General features: G+C 47.3%; 1 long non-coding RNA gene and 1 other non-coding gene across 2 annotated transcripts in view; both read left to right on the top strand.

Annotated features, from left to right (window-relative positions):
• Positions 1–20,281, top strand: part of LOC138481488 (uncharacterized) — a 129,354-nt gene that overhangs the window by 9,126 nt on the left and 99,947 nt on the right. The window lies entirely within an intron of this gene.
• Positions 5,867–6,019, top strand: LOC138481910 (5.8S ribosomal RNA). Its single transcript, XR_011274497.1, has one exon. It is a non-coding gene; the product is annotated as a 5.8S ribosomal RNA (ribosomal RNA).

Here is a 20,281-nt window from a genome sequence, read left to right as displayed (position 1 = left end):
CAAGCAATGATAAAACGTAGAGCTTGCAAGGTAATTGGACCGAAAAGGCATCTTTTAACAGAACTGTGCAGATTGTCACGTGTGGGCGTGCGAATCGATTCAAAAAGAGATCTCAAGTTGCCTATTGTGACGTGTGAGATGTTTAGCTAGTCTTGGCTTTTTAGCTCATATCACTTCGGTTCTTTTCTTTTACCCGAGTGAAGCACAGGACTACTGGTCCCAGAATGCAAAGTGGTGTATGCTAAAAATCCCAGACTAGAATCGCTTCAACCTGACATTGGGCTATTTAAGAACGCCAGTGAAATCTAGGGGTTGAATGAAAAAAACGGCTACAATACTGCATGCTTCTAATCCTGTCCTTGCATTTAGCAAATCACTGAATTCTGCTCTTTGGACTTTTGGGTCGTTGTTGCACCAGTAGGACTACAACTACCAGAATGCCTTTGTTTTGCACTCCACAACATAACCCTTTATCCCGTGGCTTGAAGCTTGCTGTCCTTATGATTCCCTAGTCTTAGTCGAGTCCCTGAGGTGTGCAGTGCTTTAGGCATTGTGTGGCTATTAAAGTTGTGTCATTTTGTTGGTGATGCACTTAAGAGAGGCTGGGCGTGCAATGTCTCAGTACCAGCAATTTGGATATAAAAGGCCAACACATGTTTTGTTCATGGGTTAGTGTATTTGTCCACAATACCCAGTACACATCTTAACGAAAACAGACCAAACCACTTGAACACATGTTGTTTCCTCAGCTTTTGTATTTGCTTTTGTATACATTGAGAAACCCGTCGACTTCATGTCACAATGTTTACAACTCCAGTGAAGTCATTAACTCTGAGAAGACTGCTTTGAACAAAAACTGGCAGGCACTTTGACTGCAAAGCCTGATGGTAAGGCTTGATTAAAGCAAGCTCAAGGAGTTCCCAAGAGGAGATATTTTGGGCCGGCAGAGACAGGAATGGGTGGGAACGGCCAGAGGGACTAACATGGCCATGGGCAGGCAATGGGTGGACACAACCAATCAACACCTATAGACTGTGTGTCCCTCCTCATATGTCATTCCTCTGTATCCCTCATCATATGCCATTCTTCCCTATCTTGACTCCAATGCAATAGTTTTGGCTGATCGGTGTCGCAAGCAACATCTAATAGCCCAAACTAAAAATATACAAAGGCCTTAGCAGTGAATGCTCAAGGTTAATTCATAGCACTCTACCAATGAAATGACACACACTTCAGAATATACACACGCATTGCTGATGCCACGCCACATCATGCTAGCCACCACACACCTCTCAAACGATGTTACATCAGTCATATATTAAACTTTAAACATACTCCTATGCCCCTATCAATACACACGCTTGTAATGTCGTAAACATAGGCTTGCTTCACAATGCACCATAATGTTCTTTTAACTCCATACCCTTAATGAACATGTAATTGCTTTCCAATTCAACACACCATGCCCATACACTTCATAAATAGCACATCCATTCTCTTATATTGCTTTCCATGCTCTCAGATTTGTTGTAGACGTTTTAGTTAAAGCCTTGTACATTTGTCTTGGTCATAAGTGTATACTAGTTCACAGTTCTTCTGTCATGTGGGCTTTGACTGTATTTGCCATCACATGTATTCGCACATGTGTGTAGCCCTGTTCAAGAGCATCCGTACCCACTACCTTCCACACTGACAACCCAAGCATACCCAATTACAGCATTCAACAATTTGAATGTGAAGTGCTTGTGTTGATTTGTGTGTTTGTATCACTGGCCCTCCTTGCATTAGTGTAGAGTGTTGGTGAGTGCAGATGAATGGCAGCTCAGGGAACGTTGGGTAAACGTGATGCATGGAGGATTGTGAGAGTGTCATTTGGAGCCCAGCTGTGAGTGTCCGAGGAAGCGACACGCGGCGCCCCCTATCCCCATGCAATATCTAAAGATAAGGGTAACTGGAATTCTGCAACATTCTATTTTACCTGCCCACCTCCTGACCTTCCTTGAGACTGAAGAACATTTTCTCCATAACAATCTCTGGAAAACATATAAATTCTCCAAGTTTCAATGTATTCTTTAAATAAAGCACTATAAATACATAGCAGATGGAAATAAATGTATATTTAAAATATAATAAACATTTTCTTTTGTTAAACAGGCAATGCAATGCAAAAAGGATGTGGCGGAGGAGTTCACCAACCCACCCCTGCAACCTGTTAGTCCACCATACTCTCCTCTGATACCCTAGTACCCTACTCACAAACACCTACCACAGGGGAAAGAGGTTGGTGTATGCTCGCCCGCTGGAGCCTTTGAACGCAAGCATGGCTATGTCTGTATATGGCAAAGAGCATTGTACATAATGTTAATTGGCCTTCAGGTGAAAGTCGCAGTGTCCGATTTTTTGAGGGGCACATGATGTCTTCTAATGTCAGGTGCACATAATGTCATAGGTCATAGCATCACAATTGAGTATGCAGTATGGGTAATACACCGAAGAGGATGTACACTGTGATTTACACAAAAGCCCTATTCCATGATCAGTAGTGTTAGCTGTGCATGAATTCTTTATCTGTCAGGGCTTCAAACTTCCTACTGCACACATTCTACATTTTGGATATATCCGCAACACATGTCTTCAGTGTTCCATATGATAAAATCAGTGGGCCGTACGTCAGCCATTTATGTTTGGAAACAGAAAGTTTGTTTGTTTGTTAGTTTATTTTAGGGTGCCAGAAAACCCTTGGGTAGCTGGGCACACAGAATACCAAGAATACTTAGAACTTGGTTACAGGTTACAGATTACAAATTATTGGTATCATATGATATATACATTTTTACATGGAGGATAGAGGGTAACATATTATAAACAGTAAATACATTATGTACATTTTCATGTGAGGGTGGAGGGGTACATGTGGCAACAGATTTTGGAAGTTTTTAGAAAGTATTTAGAAACCATGAAAAATTAAACAACGTATCATTACAGCTGAACCACCACCTGGCAATAAAGAACATGTGGACATCCAAGTACTTCATGGAACGGGCTAACCTGTTTGGCTCGTTGTTCGCTTATACATTGACAATACACACCTAAGCTTGGCACGCAAAATAAACATCACCACAATGATAAAGGTAAGTGAGAAACCTAGACAAAGTGATAACTCTACCACGGAGCAGTGAATCCCGGGTGGCCTGCTGAGTCAGGGAGTCCGGCGGATAGCTCTGGCAATGGTGGTGGAAGCAGAAAAGGGTGCCGGGAGGCCGGAGCGAGAGCAGGGACCGCCATTTGCCACTGTTCATGTTGGACGGCTGGGTAAACTGTGGACCGAGCGTCTTACTCCCACGCTGTGCTCGCAACCTGTTGTGAGATGCACTTGGAGAGAAGTACGCGCAGTTGATTTTTAATTTGGAAACTGCAAAGGTGTGTGTGATTTCTTTTTTTTTCTTCGCACATGGTTGTTGATATACTGTTTTTACCTATCTTTTCTTCTGCTGCTTGGAGGCAACTGCAGGCAAACAGCCTTTGAACCTCACCACCACCCCTATAAGCTCAGAAGTACAAAAAGTTACAAAAGGTTGATTTGTTACTTTATTTATATCGCGCTCGTACACAAGTGTTTCAGAGCGCAACAAGGCAAGGGAGGGGAACAGGGGAGAACAAAACAACGATCTTACTAGGCCCAGTGACATTGAGAACGCGCAAGTGCATGGGAAAGTGAAAAGTGCATGGAAGGGGGGAAAAGTGGAAAGTGCGGCGCAGAGGAGAAACAGATGAATAATAATAAATAAATTAAATAAATAAATAAAAAGGCAGTAAACGGTGGTAGTGCAGCCAGCAATTGGCAAGTGCTGTGTTTAAGGCAGCAGACAGGGCATGTCTGATAAGTGCAGTTTGGGTAAGAGGAAGGTTGGGTAAAAGGGAGGCCAACCAGTTACATGAATCCTTATCAGGAAAAAAAAACTAAGGAAAATGGAGAGCAAAAAAACAGAACCCTCAAAAACCAAAGCAAAAGCATTTGCCAAGAATGTTTTCATTAATCAAGAACGAAAGTCGGAGGTTCGAAGACTATCAGATGCCGTCGTAGTTCTGACCATAAATGATGCCGACTAGCGATCCGGCAGCGTTATTTCCATGACCCGCCGAGCAACTTCCGGGAAACCAAAGTCTTTGGGTTCTGGGGGGAGTATGGTTGCAAAGCTGAAACTTAAAGGAATTGACGGAAGGGCACCACCAGGAGTGGAGCCTCCAGCTTGATTTGACTCAACACGGGAAACCTCACCCGGCCCGGACATGGAAAGGATTGACAGATTGATAGCTCTTTCTCGATTCTGTGGGTGGCGGTGCATGGCCCTTCTTAAATGGTGGAGCAATTTGTCTGGTTAATTCCGATAACGAACGAGACTCCTCCAGGCTAACTAGTTACGCTACCCCCAGTGGTCGGTGCTCAATTTCTTTGATGGACAAGTGGCGTTCAGCCACACGAGATCGAGCAATAACAGGTCTATGATGCCCTTAGATGTATGGGGCTGCACCCACGCTACACTGAACGGATCAGCGTGTGTTTACCCTTCGCCCACAGGTGCGGGTAACCCTTTGACCCCCATTGGTGATAGGGATTGGGGATTGCAATTATTTCCCCATGAATGAGGAATTCCCAGTAAGTGTGGGTCATGAGCTTGCATTGATTAAGTCCCTGCCCTTTGTACACACCGCACGTCGCTACTAACGATTGGATGGTTTCGTGAGGTCCTCGGATCGGCCCCGCCAGGGTCAGCAACGGCCCTGGCGGAGCGCCGAGAAGATGATCAAGCTTGACTATCTAGAGGAAGTAAAAGTCGTAACAAGGTTTCCGTAGGTGAACCTGTGGAAGGATCATTGACGGCGGAGCAGCCGGAGAGAGAGCCGCCGGCCCGACCTCGATTGTGTCCCAGACGTGCACAACCCACAGCCCGGGGAGCGGAATTCCCTCTGCCGAAAGGTGGTCTGCGACCCAGCAGATGGACGGGAATGCCCGGCGGGGTTGGTTTAGCCTGCTGGGGGACGTCCCCCCAACCGTAGAGAGGGAGCCCCGGGCGGCCCCCCATCCTCTCCTCACTGAGCCGGCCCCTGAGCCGCCGTGCTGGGCAGGGGCTTGCTCCTCCACCCCGACCCACCAGTGGACCGGGCGTTGGGCAGGCGCACCCTGGTCGGCAGGGAAGCCCCAGAGTGGGAGCAGCCGGGAGCCGAGGGAAGCCTGGCCGTTCTCGAGGGACGCCTCCCCAGGGCGGTCAGGGACCCGGCACGCCGGGTGAGCCCTGAGCCATGGCACAGCCGGGCTTACTTGACTGGCGGGCGTTGATGTTCCGGCCACTCACGTCCGCGGGCAGGCGATGGCCAGGCCCGCCGGTGCAATCGGGCAATCTTCCCTCTCGACCAGGTACCTGGAGCTTGGCCCCGTGTGGCTGGGCTGCAGTTTGAAGACTCTAGCGGTCCCACCTGAGCCCCTGCCCATGCCGACTCTGGCCTGCCTCTCCGTCCGGCTCCCAGAAAGGGGAACGGCGGAGTGGGTCAGGCTGGGTGGTAGGCCGAGCGGGCATTGGGCCGGGTGGCCCGGCGGCGGAGCAGCCTGCCTCCGTCGCTGTGGGGAGCCCTGCCGCTGTGCTGCTGACGCGCGCGCCGGGCAGGCTTCCCGGGCTGAGTGCCTGGATTTTTTTGTTTATTTTGTCTTAAAACCCCCGATGGTCTCGGCCGACTCCCAAGTGGGGAAGGTAGAAGGGGTGCCGGACTGTCTCGTCCAAGGCGGGCGGGACGGGCGGCGCTGCCACCCCCGGCCTCTCCTGCACCGGCAAGTTCAGGCCAACGTCTGGAACAAACAAAAGTTGCCTGTGACTCTTGGCGGTGGATTACTCGCTCGCGCGTCAATGAAGAACGCAGCTAGCTGCGCGAATTAGTGTGAATTGCAGTACACATTGATGATCGACACTTCGAACGCACCTTGCGGCCCCAGATTTCTCCCGGGGCTATGCCTGTCTGAAGGTCGCTTGAACATCAATCACCCCGGTATTCCCTCCCTGGGGCATGGCTGGGGCTGTTGCAGGGACCCCGTTCCCTACATCCCCCTAAGGTCAGACCCCGATCAGCACCGTCGCAGGTTCTCTCTGGACCTGGCTGCACATGCTCGTGGCCGGCTTGTCCCGGCCTCCCCCATCTCCCTGCCTCGCGCGTGGGTTTCAGGAATACCGGGTGCCCGGCCGTGCCGCGTGTGGCTGTCTGTGGCTTCCCACAGCTGCTGGCGTGGGACGGGCCAAGAGCGAGGGCCTCGCAACCACGTGTGCTTCGGCCACGGATTGGGAAAGCGCATGATCGGCCACGCCAGAGACACGGGGCTAGGGGCTAACCCCCGTACAGCCCCTGGCCCGAGGCCCGCTGCCCTACAGAGCTCTTCTGCTCCCTCGACTAGGACCTCAGATCAGACGCGGTGACCCGCTGAATTTATGCATATTACTAAGCAGAGGAAAAGAAAATAACCAGGATTCCCTCAGTAACAGCGAGTGAAGAGGGAAGAGCCCAGCGTCGAATCCCCGTCTGGCAGCAAGCGGGAAATGTGGCGTACAGAAGACTGACTCTGCGATGTCGCACAGGGGGCCCAAGTCCTTCTGATTGAGGCTCACCCCGCGGACGGTGTTAGGCCGGTAGCAGCCTTCTCGGAGTCGGGTTGCTTGGGAATACAGCCCAAAGCGTGTGGTAAGCTCCATCCAAGGCTAAATACGGGCACGAGACCAATAGCCAATAAGTAACATAGGGGAAAGTTGAAAAGAACTTTGAAAAGAGAGTTCAAGAGGGCGGGAAACTGTCGAGAGGTAAACGGGTGGGGTCCGTGGATTCCACCCAGAGGATTCAAAACAGCGGGCAGGTCGGTCGCTCGGAACGGCGGATCCCCTTGCCGGACCACTGCCCGGCACATCCGGCCCCTGCCCAGTGCATTTCCTCTGCAGTGGTGCACCGTGACCGGCTCTGGGTCCGCTGGGAAGGCCCCGGGGGCAGGTGGCTCTCCGCTCCAGCGGAGAGTGTTACAGCCCCCTGGCAGCAGTTTTGCCATGGCCGCGAGGCCGAGGGAGATTGACCGCCGCCGTGCTCTTCTCCGGCAACCGTCCCGGCCCCTCTCGGGGGTTTCCGGGGCGGCAACGGGGTACGGGGCCCCCTGCTCCCAGTGCAACTGTCGACTGTGGTTGACTGTCCTCAGTGCGCCCCGACACATCGCGCCGCCAGGCGGGGAGGCCCACGAAGGGCACGAGGGGTCTGCGGTGATATCGGTTACCCACCTGACCCATCTTGAAACACGGACCAAGGATTCTAACACGTGCGCGAGTCGGAGGGCCGAATGAAACCCTGTGGCACAATGAAGGTGAGGGCCGGTAGGCGCTGGCTGAGGTGGGATCACGTCGCGCCGGGGGCAACACTGGCCCCTCTCGCCCACTCTGTCGGTGAGGTGGAGCATGAGCTTGTGTGATAGGACCCGAAAGATGGTGAACTATGCCTGGGCAAGGCGAAGCCAGAGGAAACTCTGGTGGAGGTCCGTAGTAGTCCTGATGTGCAAATTGGTTGTCTGACCTAAGTATAGGGCCGAAAAGACTAATCGAACCATCTTGTAGCTGGTTCCCTCCGAAGTTTCCCCCAGGATAGCTTGCGCTCGGAAACCCCTGTTTTATCTGGTAAAGCGAATGATTAGAGGTCTTGGGGTCGAAATGATCTCAACCTATTCTCAAACTTTAAATGGGTAAGAAGCCCGGCTCGCTGGCGTGGAGCCGGGCATTGAATGCGAGTGCACAGTGGGCCACTTCTGGTAAGCAGAACTGGTGCTGCGGGATGAACCGAACGCCGGGTTAAGGCGCCCGATGCCGACGCTCATCAGACCCCAGAAAAGGTGTTGGTTGATAAAGACAGCAGGACGGTGGCCATGCAAGTCGGAATCTGCTAAGGAGTGTGTAACAACTCACCAGCCAATTCAACTAGCCCTGAAAATGGATGGCGCTGGAGCGTCGGGCCCAAACCCGGCCGTCGCTGGCGTTGAGAGCCACGGGGGCTAAGCCGCGACAAGTAGGAGGGCCGCTGCGATGCGCCCGGAAGCCCGGGGCGAGGGCCCGGGTGGAGAAGCCGCAGGTGCAGATCTTGGTGGTAGTAGCAAATGTTCAAACGAGAACTTTGAAGGCCGAAGTGTGGAAGGGTTCCATGTGAACAGCAGTTGAACATGAGTCAATCGGTCCTAAAAGATGGGCGAACGCCGTTCGGAAGGGACGGGCGATGGCCTTCATTGCCCTCAGCTGATCGAAAGGGAGTCGGGTTCAGATCCCTAAACCCGGAGTGGCGGAGATAGGCACCATCACGGCATCCGGTGCGGTAACACAAATGATTCCGGAGAAGCCGGCGTGAGCCCAGGGAGAGTTCTCTTTTCTTTGTGAAGGGCAGCGCACCCTGGAATGGGTTCACCCCGAGAGAGGGGCCTGAGCCTTGGAAAGCATTGCGGTTCCAGCGGCGTCCAGTAAGCTCTCGCTGGTCCTTCAAAATCCAGGGAAGATGGTGTAAATCTTGCGCCGGTCCGTACCTATATCCGCAGCAGGTCTCCAGGGTGACTAGCCTCTGGCATGTAGGTAAGGGAAGTCAGCAAGTCAGATCCGTAACTTCGGGATAAAGATTGGCTCTAAGGGCTGGGTCATCGGGCTGGGGTGCAAAGTAGGGCTGGGCTTGCGCCATGGCTGGACGAGGCGTCTCCCCCCGGGGGCGGCGCCGACTCTGGACGCAAGCCGAGCCCTTCCTGTCGATCGGCCCAGCTGCGGTGGTCACCTCTCTCCGTTCCCATCCCGGGGTTCGGGGCCGGCGTTCTGCCTCGGCGGATGCCTAGCAGCTGACTCAGAACTGGTGCGGACCATGGGAATCCGACTGTTTAATTAAAACAAAGATAGGGGATGCTGCTCCGGAGCGAAGTGCAGCGGAATGTGGACCAGAGTGCTATTTTACAACTATCACAGTGAGCTGCAGGCATTTATTACTAGGCACCCCACCAAAGAGCTACTGAATGCCACAATCAGTCAGGTCAAGGAGGAGGTGACTGTGGGTATTGCAGAATACTTTGGTCTTGTGAAGACTCACATTTTATACCTCTCTCACCCTCTGTCTGCTGAGGGGGTGTAAGAAGATTCAATTCAACACTACAGCTAAGTCAATGCCTAGTCTGGGATACTGAATGGAAACCCTTATTGATATATCTTTATGTCCAGTTCATGAGTTCTGGATGACTACCCCTATATAACACCCCTCTCTTAGAATCCCCCTGACCCCACTGAGCCAAGAAGTAGTTCTGTTTTGCAAGTTTAAAAGGTTTATTTGAGAAATAAGACAAAATATAGATACCACGCTTTTATAATAAATTAATAATCGATATCGCCCTTCTAAATATAATGTTAATCAACAATGGGTAATCCGACACTAGCACACTTCTTTATAATCAATGAGGAGTTAGTATAGGATGGATCAAGTAGCAAAAATACTTTTATGATTTCAAGGGAAAAGCAATGAGGAATAAAATGCAGTACAGAAATACTTGAGATGATTTTAGCAAAAGATAATATAATCACTTTTTCTCTGGCAATTCACCCCCCTCCCCTATGCAATGTAAGACATGGAAGTAGATGGAAAGAGGAGCACACAGTTCTCAGGAATGCAATCAAATACAATACGAAAATTAAGTTCCCCCCAGCAAGCTTAGAGGAAACAGGTAGGAGTTTGAAACACAGGCCCAAAATGCTTTTTAAATGTGATGGCAATGGATGAAAAATATGCTGAAAATGCTTTTAATTCGCTTTAGGAGGTTCAGGGTGAGTGAGAGATACTTGGGATGAGTTCAGGCTCACTTTAGCAATGATTCAGAGATGGTGATTAAGAGGCAAACGAATTTTTAGCAAGGAAAGAAATGACTGCTGATGGTTACACGTGGCTGGATTTTTAACCAAATCGCAAATCGCGGTAAAATTCGCAAGTGCGTGAATCGTGCTTACGGCAAAAGTATAAGGAGTAGCAGATGAAAGTTGAATTTCGTTCCTAGCCCAAACGGTTCCAGAGATACAGACGATTAAATAAAGGTAGTTTTTCGGATTTAAAGTAAACTCAAAATGACAGGTGACAGCTTGCAGCTTCAGAATTGACAGGTGACAGTTGTGCAGCTTTACAAATGACAGATGACACACGATTTCTAGGAGGCTGTTCTACTTAGGTTAAAATAGTTTGGATTAGATTATTTTAACTAAGAGAGAGATTGGTTCTGCACAGTTCTGCTAGGTACTCACATTATAAATTTGAAATAGGCCTCGCCACGGATCTGGTCAGGTTTTGGACTGGACTCCGGTTCTGGTCTCGGCACTTCACAGTGATCTGGGTCAGCTCTCTGGTTCTGCTCACAGCGGTCTGGGTCACTCTGGATCTCTGGTCTGGTCTGTCCGGATACAGCGGTCTCTGCACGGTCTGGTCTGGCACTGGTCTGGTCTGTCCGGATACAGCGGTCTCTGCACGGCTCCTGGATCTCTGCACTGGTCCTGGCAAAAGTTCTTGGCAAGGGATTCAAGCAGCTTGCCCGGCTGTGAGTAGCTTGCAATGATTTGAGGCCTGCTGCAGAGAACTCAGCTTGTAGTTTTAGGCCGCTGATTTAGGTTCTAAAGTATAAGTTCTAGGTTCTGGAGTATGTAGCTGGAGTCAGTCTGGAACTGGTATCTTCTGGATGTTGTGTGGTCCGGCAAAACGCTCTGCAGCAACTGGATTTGAATGTATCTACCTGTCCCAGCAGTCTCTTTTTATGTGTTTTGAAAATGGGTGTGTGCCTGGGCCTAGCTAAGCCTGCCCCTCTCTACTTGTCATTGGCCCAATTCTCCCCTCTCCAATGATTGGGGGAAGGAAATGTGAGTCAGAGTGATGCTGTAGGTTTTATGGGTCAGAGGATCCTCCCCTGGTCAGTTTGCCCACAAATCTATATTTGATTCAAATACATCCTTCCCAGATATACAATTTGTTGAAATTACATATGCACATTATATATTCCTTATGGTCCATGCTTGTCCGCCTCTGATCTTCCTGGGGGCTTGCATTAAAAAATGACAACATTTTGCGCTTTTTAACTGGTTTTGCAATATCGGACATTTACCCAAATTTACACACATGTGCGCAAGGAGTATGGACATTAATTGATGAAGTGCCAGATTTTTAACATGCAGACATTTGGAGTGAGACCCTATTTTCCGCTAGCAACCCCCCAGAATACACCACAGGGTCCTAACGCATCTCAAAATGTTCACAGAAAAATCACAAAAATAATGATATTACTTATATAATTCTGACAAGTCCGCACTTTGAGTTATCTATCTTTTTAAAATTATGCCCTGGTCAAAAAGGGGTGTGGCTTCCCACATCACAGGGTGAAATAACTGGTTTATCCACTTCCCCCAAGCTCAGCTGCTAGCAGAGGCACTGCCCCTCCCAGTTTCCCCTAAGAGTAAGCCACTTTACGGCCCCCCAATATAACATTTGCCTGAGTCCAGGACAGGCCTTTGTTCAACTCCCTGTAGTCCCCAGCTGCTCCACCCCTAATCTAATCAACAGGGCCATGTGACCTCAGGATGCAGCCAGGCCTGGCAGCCAGGCCTGGGAACACAGCTGTTGATCCAGTATCAACTCCTGTCGGGGGTAGTTGTCAGTCAGAATTCAGTTTCATTAAGCCAGGTTTCAGCTAAATGTCACTTTTTGTTCCCAGTTTTCTACATTCAAATCAAACGGACAATTTTTACATATACATTAAATAATTACTTCCTTCAAGTCATTTCAGAATATAGTTTTACATTGTATCGACCTCTTAGCAAGTCTTTCCTTGGTCTGGTTTTGTTTCATTTGTTCAGTTTTACACAAAAGTCTGGTGGTGTTAAAACGCTGGCTTTCTGATAGTGGTGAGTACTGGTAATGCAACCATTTTTGGGATTAAGAAAATGAATTCCCCACAAGAAGGTTGTATCTTTGGAGTGGTCTCGTGCCAACTGCGCAGTTCTCCTATTCTGGCGTGAATGTGGGCGGCGATAGCTCATCCCCACATCCACCCAGTGTATTGATTTAGTTTGTTCTGGGATAGAATAATGGGCGGCGACAGCTCATCCCCACATCTACCCAGTCTATTGATTCAACATGGGTCAAAACCCATGACAGGGGTTTGTGGCGGATAGGTGGGGCTCGGCTGTCCTGTGAAACTAGCCTGGGGATCCGCCGTTGGATAGAGGCAGAGAGAAATAGCATCAGGAAAGGGAAAGAAGAATAACATTGTACTGCATGCTGACCTTTTCACACCCACTAGCGGGCAACGCAACCTGGAAAAGCCTACAACCCAGGATCCTGTCATGGTGGCGCTGGGGTGAATAGAGCAGTCGATGTCTCGGCTGGAAGGTGAACTAGACAAATTGACAGAGAAAGTGGGTGAGTTAGAAACAAGAACATCCACACTGGAACAGAACACCAGTGAGCTGGCTAGGCATTGCTGGCAAACACTCCCTCTGGTGTAGAAAATTAGCCATGAAGCTGAGTCAGTGGTGAAAGGTAGTAGGGTGACGGAACATAGACTTGAACTTCTGGAAAATGCAATGCGTCCCTCACAACTATTCATTATCAGTCTCCCAAGGGTGTAGAGGGGGATGACCCGATAGGCTTTGTTTCCTCATGGCTCCCTGAGCAGCTTGATCTCGATGTGAAAGATGATCTTATATATGTCGATGAATGCTATAGGCTCAGCTGTCATTAGAGGTGGGTTCCACACCGCTGGTGCGCCTGAGTGATTCTGGTGACAGAGACAGGATCCAGAAGGGGGCAGCGGGCAAGAAAAGAGTGGAATTTCAAGACTATATGGTCCATCTTTTTCCTGATCTTTCTCCATCCACCGCCAAGAAAAGAAGGTCCCTGAATGTCACAAAGAAAGCCTTCCTGGAACACGGGGTCAAAGCGTGTCTGGTCTATCCGGCAAAGCTCAGGGTGACTTGGAAGGGGAGGCAGTACCTCTTTTGGGACGTGGACGGGACAGAAAACCTCTTGAAAACCAGAACCACTTATAAGCAAGCTGATGGTGATACCAGATGAAAGGTTCCCTTAATTTGCTTTCATTGTGGCTTGGTCTCTTGTCAACATAATATGTATGGTCTAGGTCTCACCATGCACAGTCCCTTAGAAGGGTCAGTTCCATCTTGTTATACCTTCATGGACATACCTTGGGCACCACCTGTTAATGGTTATGGTTGCTAGCGTTAAGACAACCCTGCCCCCCTAGTGAGTGTGGACTATCAAAGTTGTTCCCTCATAAAACTGAGAGAAACCATAAGGTGTCTCACCCACAAGTCTTCCAGAGATCTGTCATCCAGGTGGGCAGGACACGGCCATCGCTTTTGGATGCAGTTCCTGGGGGTGGATGTCATGATCACAGCCAGGGTTCATAGTCTTGATTCAGACGCTCAGGCCAGATGGGACTCATTGCGTAGATCAGCGGGTCAAAGGTGGGTGTTAGCTTGGCACATAATGCATCTACACCATTCACAGCATTGAAATACCACAGTTTTCTATTGCCTTTCAGTACTCATATGATGGCCACCTAGTGGGTCATGGACAAGCAGCAGCATTGAACTAGTCATTTGTCATAGAGAGCTACTAAAGCTCTGCCCCCGCTTGAACGCGCACATCGCGTTTGCCCCACTGACAGCGGTGTAATGCTACCAGAGCTTCTGTTCACAGAACCTGAAGAATTAAAGAAAAGAAATATTAATTCATTTAATAGTTAACAGAATATTCACAGACCACAGACAAGACTTACCAGACCGAAAAAATTTCCTTTGCTGCAGTTTTCCAGTAGAAGAATATTTTTTGTCACAGCGTCTCTGCAGTCCATAGTCTACGTTCGCAGCCGCAGCACCTTCCAAAGATTTTTCCTCAGCATTCCGAAGACCTGCAGAAAATTGCCAAAATCAAAAGACATTATTAGCGGCCAACTTGGCACAAAGATATCATGGATTTTATCCAAACTTGTGATATTTGCGCCCAAAACAAAGGTTTGAAGCAGAGACCAGCAGGACTACTTCAATCCTTACCTATTCCACCTGCACTATGGCATACCATATCCAGGGACTTCATCAAAGAGTTACCCCCTTGTTTGGGTTATAATACGATTTTAGTAGCGGTGGGTTTATTCTCCAAAATGACTCCTTTTATTGCTTTGAAAGGACTTCCATCGGCATCAGTTTTGGAAAAAGTATTTCTGGAAAATATTTTACGTCTTCATGGATTTCCATCAGCAGTTATCTCTGATAGAGAGAGTCGATTTGTATACCAATTCTGGAAAATTCTGAGATGGCTAAAATTGAGGTGCGTTTTTTCTACTAGTCACCATCCACAAACTGATGGTCAAACTGAGACTACAAATCAAACCTTAGAACAATACCTTCCGGTGTCTTCTCCACCAAACAGATTATTTATTCTTGGGTGGATGTGGTCTGGGTTGCAGAGTACACTTGCAACAATTCCAAGCACACTTCTACAGAGCATACTCCTTTCTAAATTCTTAATGGTTTCCATCCACAGACCTCTACCTTTGATCCACCAGACCCTTTAGAGATGCCAGCAGTGCAGAATCTTCATGAGCACATTTCTCAAGTACAGAAGGAAGTCTTATGGCATTTAGCTGTTGCAAAAGAGAGTCAAAACAAATTTGCTGACAAATTCGAAGAAAACCTGCAGATTATCAAGTGGGAGATAAGGTATGGTTAGCTTCCAAACACATCGCACTTGAGGGGCCAGGTAAATTTCAGCCCAGATTTCTGGGCACATTTTCAGTGGAAGCTGTCATTAACGCTGTAGCATTAAGATTAACCCTACCATCTCATATGCAAATTCATCCTGTATTTCACGTTTCCTTATTGAAACCAATGAATCCAGGTACCAGGCTACAAAAATCTCCCAAGCCCATGATTGTAGATGGAGAACCGAATTCTTAGTGAAAGACATTTTATATTCCAAGATTGCCAGAATAAACTGTTTTATTTAGTAGATTGGAAAGGTTTTGGTCCAAAGGACAGAACTTGGGAACCTAGTTCTAATGTACATGCTCCCCAATTACTGAAAAATGTCATCAGAATCACCCAACCAAGTCAGGACCGGAGGGTCCATCCCTGGGAGGGGCCTTTTGGGGGAAAACTGTCATGATCACAGCCAGGGTTCATAGTCTTGATTCAGACATTCAGGACAGGTGAGATATTTTTTCAACAAAGAACTGCAAAGTCTTGACATTTTAAACTCGTGGAGTGAGCCACCAGATCTTGTCTTTTATTAGCTATCTCTTTTAATACAGAAAATAGAGTTTTTGGTTTATTTATAGCTCGATCAATAACTGCAGTTTAGTAAACTCGTTTTGTATCTTTTATATTACCTAGATATCAATATATCACTCAAAAAAAATAACCAAGGGCAATGTTTTCATGGTAAAGCAATTTTAACAAAGTCTACATGTGTATGTGACCCCTTAATTATAGATCTCTCATTTACTTTCCTACAGACGTTTAACATTAGTACAGGCTTTTGAAATGAAATATGGTGAGTTCATTTTTATAATAGTCCTCACAAGCAATATAAGAACCGTTGTCTTCTAGAACTGAAATATATTATAGATATTTTGATGTCGCATCCAGAGTCTAATTAAGTGGCACTGATCTTGGTTGGTGACTTCAATTCGAGAATCAATGATTGGACCCCCACCCCTCAAATCTCTTTGTTGATACTGAAGATAAAACTGCTGGAATTCTAGAACCCATAATGATGGACCCCAAAATGTGTTCTCAAGGGCCTCAACTATGTACATAGCTACCATTTTAAGGCCTACACTCCATTCATGGGCTTGAAATAAAAGATAGACCACAGAAGTTTTACATTTAGGGCAAAACAGGGTCAGTCTTGTATTGAATATTTTATTTTTCCTGTTAAGCTTTGGAATCTACTAAAGGAGTTTTAAGTTGTTGAGACTTGTTCTAGCGATTATCATACTCTTGTTTTTTATTTGGTGCAGTAACTTGATTAATACCAACTATCCTTTTTTTTGATCAATGGCTAGTCTGTCAACGTCAAAACAAACTTTGAGATGGGGGATGCTGGATCAATTGGTGATGCAGAAAAACATTGTTCTCTCAAACGTCCACTTAATTAATTCCTTATTAGATGGCTCTGAAATACCATACAGAGTCTTATTTTCTATTCAATGCCTTATCATCAGATATATAAAACAAATCCCAGAGATCTGTCCTAACTAATTGTGCAATTAAAGGATGGTTTAATAGAGAATTCACTGATGCCTAAACCAAACTGCTCTATCTTAAAAAACCCTCTTATGTCGAAATATTCGATAATTACAGCTAGAGCTAACTATAAAAAGAAAATAGCCTTGAGGAAAATTCTTGGCAGGACTTGGTTGAGGCAGGCGCTGTGAATTACATGAAGCCATTTTGGGAGCTTGTTACTCTTTGACCCAATAGAACTGGTTTAGAAAGCATGGTCATCATGTTTGCGTTTACCATTTTTCCCGCTTGTACAAGGGTACTGATAATAATGCAGCACTGGGATTTTCTTTGATCCCATTACAATCTGCCTCTGAGAGGACCCTAATGTTTTCTATAATTGGAGTGCAACAGGCCATTAGGGAACAAAAGACTAATATTTGTCCTGGTCCTGATTGCCTTCCTGCTGATTTATCCTGTGCAGAAGTAGATCTCTGGGCCCCGGTACTATCCATTTTTTTAAAGCATTAGTTATTTCTGGTCTTAATCTGAAATCATGGTGTACAGAGATTATTTAACATAATACATAAGTCAGTTGCTACTGAAGTGTGTAAATGGGTTATGCCATAGCCAAAGAGTATAGTTGAAATCATGGCCAGGTTATTTCCTGGCCAAAGAGTACAGCTGTGGCCATGGCCAGTGTTGCTGGCTAAAGAGCCTGCCTCCTTGAAAAAGTCAATCATGATATGGGACCAGCTTCAAGTTCTTTGTTTTAAGGGTCAGTCCGAAACTGGGAACCAAATGCCTGTGATCAAAATTCCAGTGAGTAAGGACAAGTTCAGAAAGGCCTGTGGTCAAATCCTACCTTAAGGTTCATCCTTCACCCAGATTTCTCCGCTTTGTTGAATGGGTAGCAGACTACTTTGAAGCATGATATAATTCTAAGGCATTTGGCAGCTTGGAGATTTGCATAATATGGAGGTAAGCACTTTGGTGAACGGTGTGATTTTAATTCTAAACACAACCCTATTGAAAGGGGCTAAAGGACATGCATTGAAAGGCGTTTGGCACGGCACCAGTTCTCAGAGGTCGGTAGCATGGCCCGGGGGAACTACCACTTTTGAAATATGTTTTTTTGTGGGAAAGGGCATATATTGGCCAGATGTACATACGATTTACGATGGCCCAGGGGAGGAGCCTATTTAGCACCTGCGCTGAGGAAAGAGTGCCACATTTACACCTCCTCAAAGCGTATTTGCAGGATACTTGTAGCAAAAGTATTTTGCTTTGAACTGTACCCCCGGAGCCAAATGAAGAATGTGCGTCCAGCATAAGGCCAACAAGAATGCCCATTGCCAAAGCAATGTTAGGTGTGGGTTGGCATCATGTTCCAAAGAAAAGTGTGTGTTTGTTTCTCCAGTATCCGTAATGTTCATTAGACAACACACACACACACACACACACGTTTGTGAATGTGTCTGCTGTTAAGAGACCACAATAAATGCAGCATTGTACATTTCTTTGGACATTGATGGGACGTCCATGATTTAAATGATCTGTTTCAATCTTTACATTTTTACTTCGTGGCAGTGGAATCGGAAACAAAATGATGCATTAGTTACACATTGGCAGAAATTGAATGTTTCTACTTCCCTACATATAATGTTGCTGCATCTTGTAAATGTAATGCCAGACCCTCCCAAATAAAAGCCTCCTGGATTATAGTTCAGCAGAAATTCTGATGCTTGTTGCTGGTTAGTAAGACTATCCACTCTTTCATGAGGAATCTGTACATTAACTAAGTAATAATGTAGATGCATATTGCAGGGAATCGAGAGGAGGACCTTAGCAAGACAAGGGGGCAATAGAGAGAGGTGGTAGACACGACAGGAAGTTGTGAGGTGCAAATGGGGGAGTCAGTTCTGTAACAGAAAAACACTGACACTACCAAAAAACGATTTGGTCTCATATCTGAATCACTAGCCTCTAATGCATGGGTCTGCAACGTTTGGTCCTCCAGATGATTCTTGAAATCAATTCCCATGAGCCCTAGACAGCATACTCCATAGTGAGGAATCATGGGAGATGTAGTCCCCACTCATCTGGCGAGATGAGGGTTGCAACCCCATGCTCTAATGAGATGCTTCAAGGTAAGATCAGGTCCTCAAGGCAACAGATTACTTGGGCATTTCACAGCTCACTGAAAATGATTTGGATAGATGGGACCCACAGTTGGCTTGTTCTTCTATATCACAGGTGGTAGAGGGCAGAGGTAAATTGGGCAATCTGGAGTTAAGAGTAAAATTCTCTTCACAGCTGCTGGGCCCCTTGATCCCCTGGGCAGATAGGTAGCGTAGCTACTCCTTTCTGGATGTAAGCCACCTTTAGTTGTAGCTCATTGCCAGAGGAATGCCTTTTTGTTGCTGAAGTTAGAGGTTTCTGTGACTTTGTTCAATAAAGTCAGACACCTGCAGCTCAGAGCCTCACACAGTTTGCAGGCCCGGAGTGAACCCAGATCTCTCACCTCTTGCTTCTCTATTTATCATCATTCTTCCCCTCCACAGGTTGCGCTCTCAGACCCCGTCTGCGCCCCTCTCGTCCCTGGTAGCATTAGGCTTAGTGGCGCCCTCATTGTTCCCACGCGACTCTCATTTGATGTCTTAATCATAATTTCCCCCTCACTTTATAAAAAAAGGACTATTAGAAGTGGCATCTTCCTCTCATCTTCAGCCAACCAACATAAAACTATGTTGCTATCAGTCCTCTCCCGCGTCCTCTTTCATCAGGGACCCGTTTGCGAGATAGCTCCCAATCAGAATGACCATGTTCTCAGTTGAGTCCTGTAGTGCTCACATGGCACTACTGAGATCCTACAGCACTTACTGCACTTGTGGAAGAGGGTCACTCTGCTGGAGACTTATAGCCAAGATACCACTGGAGGGTATGACGTTCATTTACCGACAGTCATTTTTTCGATGGGTGTTTTGACGAATTTGTTTTCTTCAAAAAAACACATTGAAAAACATATGGCAGTGGGGAAAGGTATATAAGGAGTGTGGGGGCAGTGAATATTGTGACATTAATAGGGGGTTGGGGAGATGGGGGACCCTGTTAAAAAAAAGAACATTTTGATGAGTTTTTTCACTAACAAAATTCGGCAAACAACCCATCGAAAAAATGACTTTTGATAAATGAACATAGAACCCACTGGAGGAGGCTTTGACACAGGGGAATGTGCACACTACCAGTTTCCTACTACAGTAACCGTGTCCTGCTGGAAGGAAGACCATACATGTCTAGCAAGGCACCACTAGGGTCAGGTGGCATTGGCAAAGTACTTCTGAAGGTATTACCCAAATTGGTTGTTTCCAATTGACCGTATGGTAAATGTGGCCAAATTCGGCCTGTACCATTTGATTGTTTAGAAATTACCAATTTGGGTCATCACTACCAAACATGGGGGGCGGGGGTTGCAGTGGGGGTGTCCCCCGCTCTTCATGTTTGGTAGTGATGGCCTCTGGGGGTAGCAGGGGTGTCCTCCGCTTCCGAAGGTTTGGAGGCTGGGGACAGGGGGATACAAAAAAAACCAGATCCTGCAGCGTCGGATCCGACCTGCGTAGGAAGGACGGATCCTACGTTGCAGGGTCAGAAGATGAGCGGACCGCGAAACGGTAAGTAGGGGGTGGGTGGCGGGTCTATGGGAGTGGGTGGGGGCTGTGAGTTTCAGCAGATTTGGCGTGGCAAAATTGGCTTTGCGGCCAATTTCACAATAGTCAATTCGGCCCTGGACAGTTGTGCCACTGCCAAACCGTACACATCCCTTTTGAAGGCAGCTTACCCTGCTTCGGTTGTATAGCACTAACAGGGTAGTTCTGGAGAATGCCCACACTGCTATAATCTAAAGCACCAACTCGGCCTGAAGAGGGACGCACCCACTGCTGAAGTGCTGTGGTTAGTGTGTCACCTTTTACATGTAT

The sequence above is a fragment of the Ambystoma mexicanum genome, chromosome 5p, assembly GCF_040938575.1.
Source record: "Ambystoma mexicanum isolate Mex_15411 chromosome 5p, UKY_AmexF1_1, whole genome shotgun sequence".
In the NCBI taxonomy this organism is placed as follows: domain Eukaryota; kingdom Metazoa; phylum Chordata; class Amphibia; order Caudata; family Ambystomatidae; genus Ambystoma; species Ambystoma mexicanum.
The sequence above is the reverse complement of the archived record's forward strand: the minus strand, read 5'-3'. Positions and strand labels throughout refer to the sequence as shown.